Here is an 18,379-nt window from a genome sequence, read left to right on the forward strand (position 1 = left end):
CCTGCCTCTTACCGGAGGCCCCGGGTTCGATTCCCGGCAAGGTCAGGGAATTTTATCTGGATCTCAGAGCTGGATCGAGGTCCACTCATCCTTAAGTGATTACAATTGAGGACCTATCTGGCGATAGGATAGCGGCCCCGGTCTAGAGAGCCAAAAAAATCGGCCGAGGGCATTCGTCGTCCTGACCACATGACACCTCGTAGTCTGCAGTCCTTCGGGCTGAGCAGCGGTCACAAGGTAGGCCATGGCCCTACCCAGACGACAAGATGAACTCTATCGTAGGTATATATCACTTCTACGGTATTTACCTTGACGGTATGTGTGTGCGGGAGATGGGGAAGGGGCGGAATTTTTAATGATCATTTTATACCTTAATATTGTTCTTTAGTAACTTATTTTCAATGAGGAAAATACTAAAGTATGTAGTCAGAAAATGCTCCAATGTAAGCGTAAAATATACCAAACCAAACCACATGGCACTACAGCCCTTGAAGGGCCGTGGCCTACAAAGAGACCACTGCTCAGCCCGAAGGCCTGCAGATTACGAGGTGTTGTGTGGTCAGCACAACGAATCCTCTCCGCCGTTATACTTGGCTTTCTATACCGGGGCCGCTATCTCACCGTCAGATAGCTCCTCAATTCTAATCACGTAGGCTGAGTGGACCTCGAACCAGCCCTCAGGTCCAGGTAAAAATCCCTGACCTTGTTGGGAATCGAACCCGGGGTTTCCTGGTAAGAGGCAGACACGCTACCCCTACACCACGGGGCCGGCGAGCGTAAAATATGTAGGCCTAAACGAATAATAGCCTAAAGTAAAGAATAAATAAAGAAATTAATGAATATTCACTGCCTGTTTCCAGTCATTGGACCGGGTCAGGAATGGAATGAATGAAGCCCTATCTGGCGGCGAGGATAGGAATTGTGCCGGCTGCCGAAGCCTGTCGCACTCCTCGCGGGCAATGATTAATGACTGACAGATGAAATGAAATGATAATGGAGAGTGTTGCTGGAATGAAAGATGACAGGGAAAACCGGAGTACCCGGAGAAAAACCTACCCAGCCTCCGCTTTGTCCAACACAAATCTCACATGGAGTGACCGGGATTTGAACCACGGAACCCAGCGGTGAGAGGCTGATGCGCTGCTGCCTGAGCCACGGAGGATCTCAAATAAATAAATAAATAATAAATAAATAAATAAGTAAATAAATAAATAAATAAATAAATAAATAAATAAATAAATAAATAAATAAATAAATAAATAAATAAATAAATAAATAAATAAATAAATATTTTTGCTAGTTGCTTTATGTCGACGATGGGATAGGAAAGGGCTAGGACTAGGGAGGAAGCGGCTGTGGCCTTAATTAATTAAGGTACAACACCAGCATTTGCCTGGCGTGAAAATGAGAAACCACGGAAAACTATATTCAGGGCTGCCGACGGTGGGGTTCGAATCTCCCGGATGTAAGCTCACAGCTGCGCGCCCCTAACCGTACGGCCAACTCGCCCGGTAATAATATAATATAATATAATATAATATAATATAATATAATATAATATAATATAATATAATATAATAAAAAAGCAAATCCGTCTCTATACAGGCCTTGAACGGCCCTTGGAGGAGTGGAAGATAGGGGCGTTTCACTCACTATCCTTAATCCTGAAACTGTCCGGTCAGCGTACTGGCCTTCGATTCAGAGGGTCCCGGGTTCGATTCCCGGCAGGGTCGGGGAATTTAACCTTCATTGGTTAATTCCAATGGCTCAGGGGCTGGGTGTTTATGCTTCCCCAACATCCCTGAAACTCTCACACCACACATAACACTATCCTCAACGACAATAACACGCAGTTACCTACACGTGGCAGATGCCGCCTACCCTCATCGGAGGGTCTGTCTTGCAAGGGCTGCACCCGGCTAGAAATAGCCACACGAAATTATAATTATTATCCCAAAACTGAGTGGAAATGTGTGGTTAACTGTATGCCCGACCACCTTTGCCACTCTGAATATTAACCTGGTACTCATTTCTAATATAAGCTGAGTGATAAAATGTCCATGTGTCTCTCTAGAAGAGGAAATCTCGTTTACAAACTTTTCGATTTGCTGACAGGGAATCGAACTCACGTTGTTCTGAATGGAACGAGCACAACTTTTCCTACCCGGGCTAGGCAGCCGCTATAAAATTTTTAAAGACCATGACACAACAGCCTATTAGGGCCATAGCAAGCCAGCATGGCTGCTACCCAGCCAGATTGCCTGTAGACACTGGAGTGCCACGTAGTGAGTTCGACAAGCTTCGTTTTCTTGACCGGGTCCGCTGCCTCTCTTATGAGACTACACCTCAGTTGGTCTCACAAGGCAAAGTGAACCCCGTTCCAGCCCTACGTCCGGAACTGAAATCTCTGGACTGGCTAGGATTCGGACCCGGGGTCTCCAGATACGAGGGAGTCACGCTATCCTTACAGCACGGGGCTGGCTGCCCTGAAATATTACATAATAAAAATTGATTTAATACTTAGATGTACCATGGGATAATCACGATCTTTTGTTGATATCCAAACTCCAGAGAGTAGGTCAGCTTGCCCAGGCCGACTAGCCTTGACCCACTTCCAGCTCTAGGTCGATCAATATTAACCATCCCCATCACTCCCTGCCACCAGTTGCTATGGAAGTCATCTCATTACCACGTGGCTAGAGAAAGAGCGACGTCTCAAACGTCTGGCAATTTATTACCGAGGGACGCGTGCAATGTCTCCTCTATCTGACCTCTATAAATGCACATGCTGTTACACACACACAATAAAAAGTGAAATGGCGTATGGCTTTTAGTGCCAGGAGTGTCCGAGGACAATTTCGGCTTGCCAGGTGCAGGTCTTTTGAATTGACGCCCGTAGGCGTCCTGCACGTCGTGATGAGGATGAAATGATGATGAAGACGACACGTACACCCAGCCATCGCGCCGGCGGAATTAACCAATTATGGTTAAAATTCCCGACCCTGCCAGGAATCGAACCGGGGACCTCTGTGACCAAAGGCCAGCACGCTAACCATTCAGCCATAGAGCCGGACACACACACAATGAAACGACTTGAAAGTCACAGCTTGATGCTCGGAAGCTGACTACAGCGAGCTGTTTTGCCACTTGCGAAATGATTTTTTTCTCAAAGTCTTCCTACATTTCCCTAAGACAAATACGTGTCAGTAAACTATTCCAGACCTTGAAATGTCTCATTGTAAGTGGTTACAACTTATCAGGTACTTTTCAACTGTAGGATAAAATTACGTACGGAGTGTTCACCATACTCCTATCACAACAATGCTGAACTTTATGGACAACGAAACATGTAGGTCTATCACCATAATTTACTTAAGCTTTGTTGACCGACTGTATGTATAAATGGTTAGCGTGCTGACCTTTGGTCACAGGGGTCTCAGGTTCGATTCCCGGCAGGGTCGGGAATTTTAACCATCATTGGTTAATTTCGCTTCCACGGGGGTTGAGTGTAAGTGTTTGTCTTCAGCATCATTTCGTCCTCATCACGACGTGCAGGTCGCCTATGGGAGTCAGATCAAAAGACCTGCACCTGGCGAGCCGAACATGTCCTCGGAGACTCCCGGCACTAAAAGCCATACTCCTTTTTATTTCATTTCATTTCATTTAAGCTTTGCTGTGTTGCAATTTCCATTCTACCTAGTGAATTATTATTATTATTATTATTATTATTATTATTATTATTATTATTATTATTATTATTATTATTTTGATTCGTTGTGCCCAACTGTGGAGCGCGTTTGAACTTATTTTGCACAATGTTTCTTCTTCTTTTTCTTCCCAATATCTCTTCATTTTTTCACTGTGTTCCTTTCTGCGTGTTTCTGTCCAGCCTGTATTTTTCCTTGTTGATTTCTCTGCAAATTTATGTTTGTTTACTAAGCTTCTAAATTTCATTCTATCTTGAATGGTTTCGTCCTCAATACCCATTTCTTGTAGATCTTCATGAATTTCTGCTAACCAACGGTTGCGGATTTTCAGGGTTAGAGCTAGATTTAGAATTTTCTTTGTCAGCCTGTTCTTATCCATTCTGTGTAGGTGTCAGTAGAATATTAGTCGTCCCTTTCTGATGGTATCTGTGATTTTTTCTGTGAATTGAAAAATTTCGTGTGGTTTCTTTTTCATCCAAATTCCATTTTCGAACTTTGGTCCTAGGATTTTTCTGAGAATTTTCCTCTCTTGTTTCTCAATGATTTTCATTTGTGACCTGCCGCCAATGATCAGTGTTTCAGATGCATAAAGTGCCTCTGGTTTGATGACTGTATTGTAGTGTCGTAATTTTGCATTTTTTGATATACATCTTTTGTTGTATCTGTTCCATGTGATTTTGTAAGCCCTTTGCAGTTTAGCAGTTCTTTCTTTGTTAGCTTCCTGATTTAACCCTGCTGGCTGAATAATTTCACCTAGATACTTGAATTAGTCTACTTGGGTAATTATTCCACAATTGGCAATTAATGGTTGATTGTCGAATCTTGATTTAGTTCCTTCCATAAACTGCGTCTTTTCAAATGAAATTTGCAGTCCGGTTTTTGCGGCTATTTCATTCAATTTTTCTATGGATTGGGTTGCTTCTTATCTGTTGTTCGAAAGGATCGCAAGGTCATCTGCGAAAGCTAAGCAGTCAAGGTGAATTTTGTCTTTAAGAAGTCTGCCAATGTTTATACCTTTAGTTTCTTTTCTCCATTCACGAATCACTTTTTCCAAAACTAAATTGAATAGTAGTGGGGATAGTCCATCTCCCTGTCGGACACCAGTTCTGATTTCGAACGGTTCAGAAATTTCTCCCAAGAACTTAACTTTTGATGTTGTGTTGGTCAGAGTTTGTTTAATCAATTCCCTCGTTTTCCTGTCGACTTGAAATTCCTCTAGTATGTTGAACAGGGTCTGCCGATCTATGGAATCATACGCTTTTTTGAAGTCAACAAAGGTAATTACTGTTTGGTTTTGCGAATCTGTAGTATGGTTCTTAGGTTTGGGATTTGTTCTGCGCAGGATCTCCCTTTTCGGAATCCAGCCTGATAATCTCCGATCAGGTGGTCTGTTTGTTTCTCTAATCTATTAAGTAGAGCTTTAGAGAAGATTTTATATACGAGTGAGAGGAGAGAAATTCCTCTGTAGTTATTAATATCTGATTTGTCTCCTTTCTTGTGAAGTGGGTGAATCAATGCACATTTCCAATCCTCCGGAATTTCTTCAGAAAACCAGATGTCTTGTAAGATTTTTTGAATACTCTGGGTCAGTTTGTCACCACCAATTTTCAACATTTCAGCGATTATTCCATCTTCTCCTGGTGCTTTGTTATCTTTTAAATCTATGATTATTTGTTTGACTTCTTGTAATGTGGGGGGTTCTGAATCTGGATTAGGTGTTGGTTTTTCATAGGTGAATTGTTCTTTCGGAGATTCACAGTTTAAAAGGTCCATGAAATGGTTTGCTAGGAGTTCACAATTTCCCTTATTACTTGTTTCCAAAGTCCCATCTGTACGTTTGAAACAGAGACTAGGTGCCTGGTAATTGGCTAATTCTTCTCTGAATGTTCTGTAGAAGTTCCGTGTATTGTCTTTCTTGAAATCTTCTTCAATTTCTGCCAGTCTGTTTTGATCATATTTTCGTTTTTCAGATCTGATGATTTTTGAGGTTTGTTTCTGCGTTTTGAAGGATTCATCACGATTTTGATCAGTTTTATGGGAACTCCAGTTTAGCCAGGACCTAATTCTGACTTCTATGGCCTTGTCACATGTGTCATTCCACCACCTGTGTTTGCGTTTCCTTGGGGGGTTGCTGATGTTTTGTGAAGCTTTCAAGAGTGTGTCCTTGAGTTCTAGCCAGTTTCAAGGGGCATCGTTGGAGATATTCGCAAGGAAATTGTCTGAGTTCTGTCTCAGAAATTCAGGGTCGATTCTTGGGTTTCTGATTGTTTTGGTTTTCTTCCTGTTGGGTTGAAACTTTACTTTAACAAGAGATAGGTGGTGGTCGGAGTCAATAATTCCCTTTTTGACTTTAACGTTCATAATTTCTTTTTTGTTTTTCTTGGAAATAGCCACATGGTCTAGTTGAAATTCTCCTAAATCCATGTTCGGGGATCTCCATGTCATTTTCTTTTGTGGAAGTGCCAGGAAATGGGTTGACATCAATTTTAGATCGAAATTCTCGCAGAAGCCAATTAAACGTTCTCCATTTTTATTGGTTCTTTTGTGAGCAGGGTAAAGTCCTACAGTGGTCCTAAACTTCTTCTCTTTGCCAATTTGTGCATTGAAGTCCCCCAGCAGAATTTTAATATGATGTTTTGGAATTTTGGCTGTAGTTTCTTCTAGTAATTCCCAGAAGTAATCTACCTTCTGTGGGTCTCTTTGATTGTAATTGTTTGTAGGTGCATGTGCATTGATTAGTGTATAAGCTTTGTTTCCTGATTTGATTGTCATTAGCGAAATTCTTTCAGAAGGAGATGTAAAGTATAATACCGAATTTGTGATATTTTTTCTCACTGCAAAACCAGTGCCAAATTGTAATATTTTGTTAGGGAGGAGGGTAGCTGGTTTACCTTTTTAAATTCTATAGTTTCCTGATTCAAAATGATTTTCGTCACTGTACCTAGTTTCTTGGACTGCCAGAATTTGGATGTTGAGTTGGTCTAATGTGTCTGTTAAGTGCTTCAACTTTCCAATTTTGCGAAGCGTATTGATGTTTAAAGTACCAATAAAATGTTTTTCCTTTGGGCGAAGAGATTTGAGAAGCTCCGATACATTCCCGCATGATGTTCTCGGTCCCCCAGAATCCGATGACCGAGAAAACGTAGTATGAATACTATGGCCTGGGGTAGTAGTATCATTAACTGAAGTTGCCATCATGCTAGTAAGTTGAAGATAATGGGGAGATTGATCTTTGTCAATCTCATAGTTACAACTAAGGTATTGAGCCTCAGAGGTTGCCTCAAGATGTTTTCTGGCTGTGCCTGTTTTTGGTCCGCGAGAGGTATTTTATTTCTCTCAAGCCCACCGGACAAGTCCGGCGAGCCCCCCAAGCCACCACCTGGGACGCGCCCGATAGGGGAACAGGCAAAACCCCCATTATTATTATTATTATTATTATTATTATTATTATTATTATTATTATTATTATTATTATTATCATCATCATCACCTGTTTACCCTCCAGGGTCGGTTTTCCCTCGGACACAGCGAGGGATCCCACCTCTACCGCCTCAAGGGCAGTGTCCTGGAGCTTCAGATTCTTGGTCGGGGATACAACTGGGGAGAATAACCAGTACCTCGCCCAGGCGGCCTCACCTGCTATGCTGAACAGGGGCCTTGTGGTGGGATGGGAAGTTTGGAAGGGATAGGCAAGGAAGAGGGAAGGAAGCGGCCGTGGCCTTATGTTAGGTACCATCCCGGCATTCGCCTAGAGGAGAAGTGGGAAACCACGGAAAACCACTTCCAGGATGGCTGAGGTGGGAATCGAACCCACCTCTACTCAGTTGACCTCCCGAGGCTGAGTGGACCCCGTTCCAGCCCTCATACCACTTTTCAAATTTCGTGGCAGAGCCGGGAATCGAACCCGGGCCTCCGGGAGTGGCAGCTAATCACGCTAACCACTACACCACAGAGGCGGACATTATTATTATTATTATTATTATTATTATTATTATTATTATTATTATTATTGATTCATAAATCAATATGTTGATCCACTCCAAGTAAACTGTTATTCAGATAATCAATCAATCAATCAATCAATCAATCAATCAATCAATCAATCAATCAATCAATCAATCAATCAATCAATCAATCAATCAATCAATCAATCAATCAATCAATCAATCAATCAATCAATCAATCAATCAATCAATCAATCAATCAATCAATCAATCAATCGATGGAATCGTAGAGTGCTAAACGAAAGGTTTGTTGACGTTTTATTTTCCCTTAAAATATCTATTGGTGTGTGTTACTGACAGAACGCTCATGAAAAATTAACTGTGCAATCTGTGCTTACCTCCTTACTGATCTATTGTAATATTTCTAAAGTTAATTGGAAATTCAGTAAGTTAATGCAGCACAAGCACATCTTTGATTATTTGTGAAAGGGTAAAGGAGGTCATATTTTATGTTCACATCTAACTATATGTATGTAGATAGATAAATACCAGATTGATTAGTAGTCATGTATTCTGCACACACAAAAAGAAAGGAAAAAATGTTTCACACAGATTTTTAAAAAATGTCAAATGATGATGAATAATTGTACAGCGTACAGTCATTTCCATTTCGAATCTGCAATATCCCAGTGCTCTACCATTCGAGGTTTTCTTCAACAAAGTTAGTGGTTAGTGAACTATAGACGGGAAGAAGTGTACGATCCTGTGCTTTTCACGTAACTTTACTTGTTTATCGATAAAGTTTTCAATTGAAGGTACGTGATCATTTTGCTCTGAACAAAGTAGTAATTAACATACTACTACTACTACTACTACTACTACTACTACTACTACTACTACTACTACTACTTTCAAGGCAAATACTAAGAGAATTGTGTAATTTTAACCAAGCGAAGCATCACTGGGATAAACGCAATGACTTTCTTCTTATTTTCGATTAGAGTTTTCATCTTAGAAGCATCGGAGTTATAGTTATTCTGCCAGAGGAACGTATTTATATTACATTGTACTTAAATTTGCTAGGAGATTCAAGGGTGAGCCCGTCACACTGTTCCGACAGTTACTTGGGGTGCAGTTCAGCTTTTTTTTGAGAGACTGAATATCTGGTAGCTAAGCATATATTTACAAGTGCTATAGCCTTGATGTGCTTTGGCTGACCAAGGGACCGCTGCTCAGACCAACATCTTGCAGATTACGAGGTGAAGCGTGGTAGCGTGACGAATTTTATCTGCCGTTATTCTTGGTTTTCTAGACCAGGCAACGATCTCACCGTCAAGTAATTTCTCAATCGTCCTCACGTAGGCTGAGAGGAGCTCGAACCAGCCCTCAAATCCCGGTAAAAGATCCTAACCTAGCCCAGAATCGAACTCTGGGCCACTAACAGGCAGGCTCACTACCCCTAGACCGCCTGACCGGCTTATATTTACAAGGAACTCTTAAACATTCCGGTTCTCTTTAAAAAGTAGATTTACTTGCAAACAAAATACGGTATAAAGGTAAACAGGAGATTCGAAGCGATATGATAGATCTTTTTCTCCTAATATCCCCAGTCACTCAGAGCTTGTTGAAAGCCCTCCTAACAAGCAGCAGGAGGAACTTTCTATACATGAGCTACTAGGCTTTCTCCGTACTATTCTACAGCTTGTTTGATGATATGGAGCTGGACACTTCTGAATGCACGATTAGATTTGACACTTTCTCCAGTTTAAAATAATACCGTTCACCAACTTATGAATATTTTTCGGTCCAGTTTGTTCTGATACGTTTGGAGTACTTTTGTTTTTCGACAAATTTTGTTTTTAAAAAGGAGTAAGTCAATTTGTTTTAATGAAACGTCATATCAAATCAATTTTACATGTTGTATTCTGACCGGACATGCGTAGTCCCACATTACTAGGCAAGATGCAGAATAGTATAAAACAGCCCTCCAAACTTTTCTTTGTGCTTCAAGTGTCGTGGGAATTCTTCATACTTATAGGCACAGGCAGCCTTAGTAGTTAAATGTTAACTATTTTATGTGCCTGTATTATTTAGTTCGTGTATTAGCTATTTTTTTCTAAATGAATGTCTAACCTTCTAGACAAAGGTTCACTTACAGTCAACTTTCACTTACGAACACAAAGAAGTAAAAATAATGTATATATAACGAAACCTTCTGTACATAACATAATTTTATATTGTGTGAATGTTCAGTGTCCATGGGAGGACGGGTGAAAGTTTATGTGATCCCGAGTAAGTGAGGCTGAACGTGGGTATGAATGAGCCAGCCCATCTGAAGTGTGTGTGGAATTACTTGAGTGTTGAATAGGTCCTTATTATGTAAATAATGCTTCTATTTAAATATGGTAACTGTATATAAGGACATTCTGTAAACTAAAATTGTCATTTTTTAATATTGTAATTTTTAATTTGGGATGGAGGCACCTTCGTGTGTGTGGGGCTATGCCCATCCCTGAATTGTATCTACAATTTGTAGAAAATAAATAAATAAATAAATAAATAAATAAATAAATAAATAAATAAATAAATAAATAAATAAATGATAATCATATTAATAATAATTTCGTGTGGCTATTTTTAGCCGAGTGCAGCTCTTGTAAGGCAGACCCTCCAATGAGGGTGGGCGGCATCTGCCGTGTGTAGGTAACTGCGTATTATTGTGGTGGAGGGTAGTGTTGTGAGTGGTGTGTGAGATGCAGGGATGTTGGGGACAGCACAAATACCCAGCCCTCGAGCCATTGGAATTAACCAATGAAGGTTAAAGTCCCCGACCCGGCCGGTAATCGAACCTCTGATCCTCTGAACAGCAGGCCAGTACGCTGACCATTCAGCCAACGAGTCAGACATAATAATAACAATAATAATAATAATAATAATAATAATAATAATAATAATAATAATAATAATAATAACATAAACAACCATCATAACGAGTTCTTCCCACACATAATGTATCGAATATAAACTTAAAACAAATAAGAGAATATACCGAGTCTCAAGCATATTGGGCATGTTCAGAACCTGGATGCGGGACGTGCATTATTTGTTACTTATGAAGGAGAAAAACAACGCCTTGTCCTTCTGAAAGTAAACTCTGGCCAGAGATGTCAGTTCACTGACCCTTTGTTTATCATCCCAGGGAATTGATACGGCACTAGACTTAGAGTTTGAGCGGGGTGAAACTTCACTTCATCAATTTGTCATGGGATCGTCGCCTTCCCACGCAAGGTAAGGTTATGAGCTCTTTCTCTTGTAAAAGGCTACTCCCGCTTTTTGTTTGCTAACGACTTCAGATATATCAACCAACGCTAAGGATCGTATTACCAGGTGGAGAATGGCTGCTCCCGACATATCTCAGCCCGTGTAAGTGTTGTGTCAAGTTCGATATGATTATTCACAATTCATCACACATTTTCAATGTACTCTGCCACATTTCTTATCCCAGAGAGCGATCTAATTCTCATATTGTCATACTGAAAATTCAGTGTAGAACAGATTGTGGCGAGTAGCTCTAAGCGCCGAGCACAGGACGTGGAGCAGTGTTCTCGTATTCTAATTCCAGTTAAGTGAAGGATAAATTACAAATATACAAGTACGCAGAGTATTCGGAACTGTCGACAAAAATCTCCGATGTCTCTAAAGCAACAATAACAGCAATCTCGTAAAAGTAGTTAATGGGACGTAAATCCAATAAATATATATATATATATATAACAGCAATCTCATGCACACGAACGAAATAGAATGTGCGCTGAGTCAGTATTCCCAACTTGGTGTTAATCTCTTTTCTTCAACATTTCCTGTAACTAGAATAAAATCTGGAACAACGCACGTTCAAATTTCTTCTACTTTTTGGAGTTGACTTCCGATAGTAACGCCATTGTCCCTCATATGCAATGCTCACAGGGTATGACAGCACCATGAATTCGTTGGTGACCTCTTCTAAATGCATGTGTCTTAAGGTTCACAGAATAATGTTATGGATACGTAGGACGTGTATATTCCATTTGCTGGTCATTTCAGTACCTGTTTCAGTGTTTTCCGTAAAGTTTCTTACTTCATACAATAATACCAAGTATTAAGACATTATTCCGTGTTCTCAGCCCGTTTAGTCAAGGGTAAGAAAATAAGAACGTACACCATGATTACACGTGCTGTATGACCTGCATCATCCTTTATAAAGGTGTTGTTAACTTCTACGATATTCGAAAAGAAAATGCCAATTCCGAAATCTTTCAATGAAGGTGTCCCCAAATGCTGTTAATCATTTCTCTCCTCTCATCAGCATTAATCCTTGGTCAAATAGACTACTGATATGACCTCATACACCCTATATTCAATATACATGAGAAGCTGCAATGAATTTTATTTAGTAACCATACATAGTATTATTATTACTCCTTATTCGACTTACGTGTTGTTCTCACTAATTGCAATTGATTACTTTGACATTTCAAACTGATCCAGAAAAATCTAAATTGCATTTCACCACTTTATAAAAATACAAATAAATAAATAAATAAAATATATATAAATAAATAAAGAAGTAAATAAATAAATAAAATAATTCTCCTTTGACCAGCGTAAATCTGCTTCAAAATATCCCCAATCATGGTGACAAGCTACGATCTAGTGGGAACGATTATCCGCCGTTTACTTCCCACGAGCCCATTATTGTAAAGAAACTGTACTAATTAGAGGTCCGTAGATCGAGTCCGTGTTCACGAAGCGTTTGACTTGTGATTGTCTCTTCCACATTCTTCCATGCTTACGTGACGTACATTATTGGAAGTTACTACATTGTCACAAGCCTACTTTTGAAAAAAATACGGAATAATCATTTATTTGCGAACACCAGTAGGTATCTACACGTTGTTGTTGTTGTTTGAGTCATCAGTCCATAGAGTGGTTTGATGCAGCTCTCCATGCCAGCCCATCCTGTGCTAACATTTTCATTTCTACGTAACTACTGCATCCTACATCTCCTCTAATCTGCTTGTAATATTCATACCTTGGTCTACTCCTACCATTCTTACCGCCTACACTTTGATCAGAAACCAACTGAACAAGTCCTGGATCTACACCTTAAAATATATAGAATGTTAGGGGTATACGTGCAGATATTTTGCTAGTCAGTAAAGAAAAGCACACCTCACAACACAGGTTATGTACGTTTTAGCTTGTCCTATTAGTTTCCCTCTAAACGAGCCAAATATTTCAGGACGTAATGTGTTCTGAATTGCCATAGTAGGAAACGCCGGTTATGCTACACTGTCCTCGTATCATTGAGTCACGTGTTTAACTACAGTAGCAGAGTATAGGGGTTGTTGAACCTGTTTGCTATCGTAGGCCAAATCATGTCGCTGTGCTCTTCCCCTAGCCGTTGAGAAAGGGGGAAGGCAGCGCACGTGCGAGACGAGGTCTTGTTGTGCTCTTAAACTGGTCTAGCTTTCGTAATAATAATAATAATAATAATAATAATAATAATAATAATAATAATAATAATAATAATAATAATAATGCCTTTAGGATTAACGTACTACTAACTACTTTTACGGTTTTCGGAGACACCGAGATGGCAGAATTTTGTCCCACATGAGTTCTTTTACATGATACTGGCTGACGTATTTGAGCGCCTTCAAATATTACCGGACTGAGCCGCATTGAACCTGTCAAGTTGCTCTACCATCCAGCTAATCAACCCGGCATTAGAGCATCAGTTCCGCCGTATTTAGTACATTATACACCTGTTGAGATCCATACTTATAAACGTTAGTAAGTATTTTCTAGGCAGAGCATTAATACGAGTAGTCGATTCTTCTCCTTCTTACTATTATTATTATTATTATTATTATTATTATTATTATTATTATTATTATTATTATTATTATTACACATGACATCGCGCCATTGATTCATTACAAAATGTATTCTTGTTTTTATTTTAAGTGTACTATTTTTTAACCTCAAGACACTGAGGAAACGATCGGATGCAGCTGTTACGCAAGCAATCCGAGTGATGTTACACTCAGTGGTGGTGCGTGAACAAGTGAATGCGGCACTGGATGTAGGCCCACGCTACCTACCCCACTATAATTCGTGGCAAGTTGTTGCTGCCTGTCCCGCAGTCGTGGGACAGTAATGTTGTAGAGCTAAAAACATCACTGTTTTTTGATAGTGGCTTTACATCGCACTGACACTTTCCATGGAGGAAAAAATTGCTGAAAAGAAAGCAGTATTACGGTAATGCAGCTGACCAGAAGACGAAGACGGATGATCTGAAAAGTTAATCAAAAACTGCTTTACAGGACTCTTCCCAAAACCTCCCACAACGTTGATAATGGTGAGCAAATTGCAACGGGGTTTACTTTGGAGGGAAGTAGGAACATTAGTCGGTATTTTAAATATTTTACTTCTCACAGTACGAGTCCGGGATCATTTATGACAACAGTGTATTTTGTATGACATGCCAATACTCTGTACATTTCATCCCTATTTCCGACTATATTTCAACATTTCGGGTCTAATTTCATATATCCCTGGTGCTTTATGAAAAGGTACTTTATTTACAGTCCTTTCCACTCCATAAAGCGTAATTTCACTAACATCATTGTCCTCATCCCCATGAGCTCGGTTGTTCATGACTTACCAGAAAGATGTTCTTATGGGTTGAGAAGAGTTACAAAATATTGCTTCCACTTATAGCATCCCTGAATTCTACCCATTCTCTATGTCATGGAACTGCTTATTGGCCTCATGCTTGAAGAATGTATTCGTAACCGCTTATCTTAAAGTAGCCCAGAAGTCCAGTAACCGGTTTCCATTCATATTAGTTCCCATATCTTCCCCTCATTTACCCATTACCTTCTCATGTCTTTCAGTTTTATTTCCAGCTCTGGCATTGAAATCGCTCTTAGCACTATCCTGTCCTCACTGTTGATCCTGACTACGATGTCACTCACGAGGGAACACATACATGTGTTACACTCGGATTCAGTTGAAATTTGGTAGGAATATTCGTGGGAGGCAGTAGAATGCTAAGGTGAAAACTGCATGTGCCCAGCGCAAGTTTAAACGCCAAAATTGAACAAATAAGTAGTCGTAAAAATTGAAGTGGCGCGGGAGTATCGGAGTATGGCGGAGAGGTAGGGAGGAGCGAAGGAGCGGACGTGAACAAACCAGGCTGTAACGAGCTGCGCCAGCAGCCAGGCAGCGTATAGTTAGCGCGTTCCCCTTAACTTCCCGATCAGATGTGGAAAACGTTGGCATCGTTGTTCAAACATCGTCCTTTGTATACTTGTTTCATGTGCTGTTTTAATATTTACGTTTTGCACATCTGATCGGGAAGTTACGGGGAACGCGCTAACTATACGCTGCCTGGCTGCTGGCGCAGCTCGTTACAGCCTGGTTGGTTCACGTCCGCTGCTTCGCTCCTCCCTACCTTTCCGCCACACCTCGATACTCCCGCGGCACTTCTAATTTTACGACTACTTATTTCTTCAATTTTGGCGTTTAAACTTGCGCTGGGCACATGCAGTTTTTTTTTTACCTTAGCATTCTACTGCCTCCCACGAATATTCTTACCAAATTTCAATCGAATCCGAGTGTAACACATGTATGTGTCCCTCGTCAGTACTTCATAATACTTATCAACTTCTTCTTCATCTGCACCCTCACATGGTGAATCAACTGAGCCGATTCTCGACCAAATTTCCCCAACTGTTAAATCTACCCACATCATCCGCTCATTTACGTGCCGAATAAAATCTATTTTGCGTGCCATGTTGTTTCTGATGAACAGTCCTTCCTCACAATCTGCCCTTACCTTTTATAACGCCAATTAAAACACTTTAAATTCTCTTCCTCGTTATCTTCCCTTACCTGAATATCATTAACGCCTAACACATCCAGAAGCATCCTCTTTGTTGACTATACAAGTTCTGCTTTTTTTCTTACAAAAGCCTCATTAATATTTGATAACTCCCCATCAAATTCCATTTTGCTAGCCAAATTGTTTCCAAGGAGTACCTCGCCTATGAAATGGAAGTGAGAATCCGTTAGTCCCATAGGTCAAATACTTGTTCAAAATATTCTGAGCATGGCAAATTCTGTAAAGCAGGATACTCCAATACTTACACATAGTATACAAAATGTGGGCAAAATAAAACTGGCCCGGAGAATATTTACAATAGGTCTGACGTGGGTGTGACCTTGTTAATGAGCAGAAGAATTTCCCACCACAGGAAATGCTGGAAACCTTGACTTCGATGCACCAATCGGTTTCTCCCACATGTGACATATCTGCGAGTTCGAACACCAGAAAACATTGCTCGGCTGTGAGCTTGTATCCGGGAGATCGTGGGTTCGAATCCCACTGTCGGCAGCCCTGAAGATGGTTTTCCGTGGTTTCCCATTTTCACACCAGGCAATTGCTAGGGCTGTACCTTAATTAAGGTCGCGGACGCTTCCTTCCAACTCCTAGCCCTTTCCTATCCCATCGTCACCATAAGACCTATCTGTGTCGGTGCGAAGTAAAACCACTAGCAACAAAACCATTGCTCGAGTGAAGGAAAGCCTGGAGCGAAGTCCGACGAAATCTCAACGCTGTTTATCTGTGCGAGTGGGAATTAAGAGATCATCGTGTCGTGTGGAAACATTCGCATAAAGGATTTGCATCCTTACAAATTTACTGTTGTGCATGCGCTAAAACACCCAGACGGACCTACGCGTGTTGAGTTCACCGGTGGTTTCTGAGTGAACTGGAGTCAGGACTTTTGGATCCTACGTTTCTCATTTCGTCAGATTAGGCCTGGTTCAGCCTGTCAGCCAGGGTGTGTGTGAACTGGCAGAATATTCACCATTATGCATCAGAAAATCCTCATGAGTACGTCGAAAAGCGAGAAAGGGAAACTATACTTATTACCGTCGTCATAAATGTTCCAGGACTGACAGTGTAAGAAATATAAAACTCAGGTTATTAACCAATGATCCTCATGTATTCAATGTATTCCACTCCAAATTTGATGCATTTCGATTATTATTATTCCAGGATTTTTCGAAAGCTGCCTCAAGAAGTTGCTCCTGTTATGTTTTCAGGACATACATCACCGTTTTCCGGACAGCTACAGTGGTTTTATGTCTCCTTAGGTTCTTGTTCTAGACATCCAGGAAAATAGAAAATCATACACTGACTGACAGAGCAAATACAACGCCAAGGAGGAGTGGTTCGAAAGGGATGAAAGTTGGGGAAAAAACAGAGACAGCACGGACGAATAATTGATGTTTATTTCAAACCGATATGCAGGTTACACAATGCGCACGGCATCGACTCAGTAGGATGTAGGACCACCGCGAGCGGCGATGCACGCAGAAACACGTCGAGGTACAGAGTCAATAAGAGTGCGGATGGTGTCCTGAGGGATGGTTCTCCATTCTCTGTCAACCATTTGCCACAGTTGGTCGTCCGTACGAGGCTGGGGCAGAGTTTGCAAACGGCGTCCAATGAGATCCCACACGTGTTCGATTGGTGAGAGATCCGGAGAGTACGCTGGCCACGGAAGCATCTGTACACCTCGTAGAGCCTGTTGGGAGATGCGAGCAGTGTGTGGGCGGGCATTATCTTGCTGAAACAGAGCATTGGGCAGGCCCTGAAGGTACGGGAGTGCCACCGGCCGCAGCACATGCTGCACGTAGCGGTGGGCATTTAACGTGCCTTGAATACGCACTAGATGTGACGTGGAATCATACGCAATAGCGCCCCAAACCATGATGCCGCGTTGTCTAGCGGTAGGGCGCTCCACAGTTACGGCCGGATTTGACCTTTCTCCACGCCGACGCCACACGCGTCTGCGGTGACTATCACTGACAGAACAGAAGCGTGACTCATCGGAGAACACGACGTTCCGCCATTCCCTCATCCAAGTCGCTCTAGCCCGGCACCATGCCAGGCGTGCACGTCTATGCTGTGGAGTCAATGGTAGTCTTCTGAGCGGACGCCGGGAGTGCAGGCCTCCTTCAACCAATCGACGGGAAATTGTTCTGGTCGATATTGGAACAGCCAGGGTGTCTTGCACATGCTGAAGAATGGCGGTTGACGTGGCGTGCGGGGCTGCCACCGCTTGGCGGCGGATGCGCCGATCCTCGCGTGCTGACGTCACTCGGGCTGCGCCTGGACCCCTCGCACGTGCCACATGTCCCTGCGCCAACCATCTTCGCCACAGGCGCTGCACCGTGGACACATCCCTATGGGTATCGGCTGCGATTTGACGAAGCGAACAACCTGCCCTTCTCAGCCCGATCACCATACCCCTCGTAAAGTCGTCTGTCTGCTGGAAATGCCTCCGTTGACGGCGGCCTGGCATTCTTAGCTATACACGTGTCCTGTGGCACACGACAACACGTTCTACAATGACTGTCGGCTGAGAAATCACGGTACGAAGAGGGCCATTCGCCAACGCCGTGTCCCATTTATCGTTCGCTACGTGCGCAGCACAGCGGCGCATTTCACATCATGAGCATACCTCAGTGACGTCAGTCTACCCTGCAATTGGCATAAAGTTCTGACCACTCCTTCTTAGTGTTGCATTTGCTCTGTCAGTCAGTGTAAGTTGATATGTTAGGTCAAGTAAGGGGGAAACAAACGCCAATGTGTATAAGGGCACTGTAGCT

This window comes from Anabrus simplex, chromosome 2 (genome assembly GCF_040414725.1).
Source record: "Anabrus simplex isolate iqAnaSimp1 chromosome 2, ASM4041472v1, whole genome shotgun sequence".
Classification (NCBI taxonomy): Eukaryota; Metazoa; Arthropoda; class Insecta; order Orthoptera; family Tettigoniidae; genus Anabrus; species Anabrus simplex.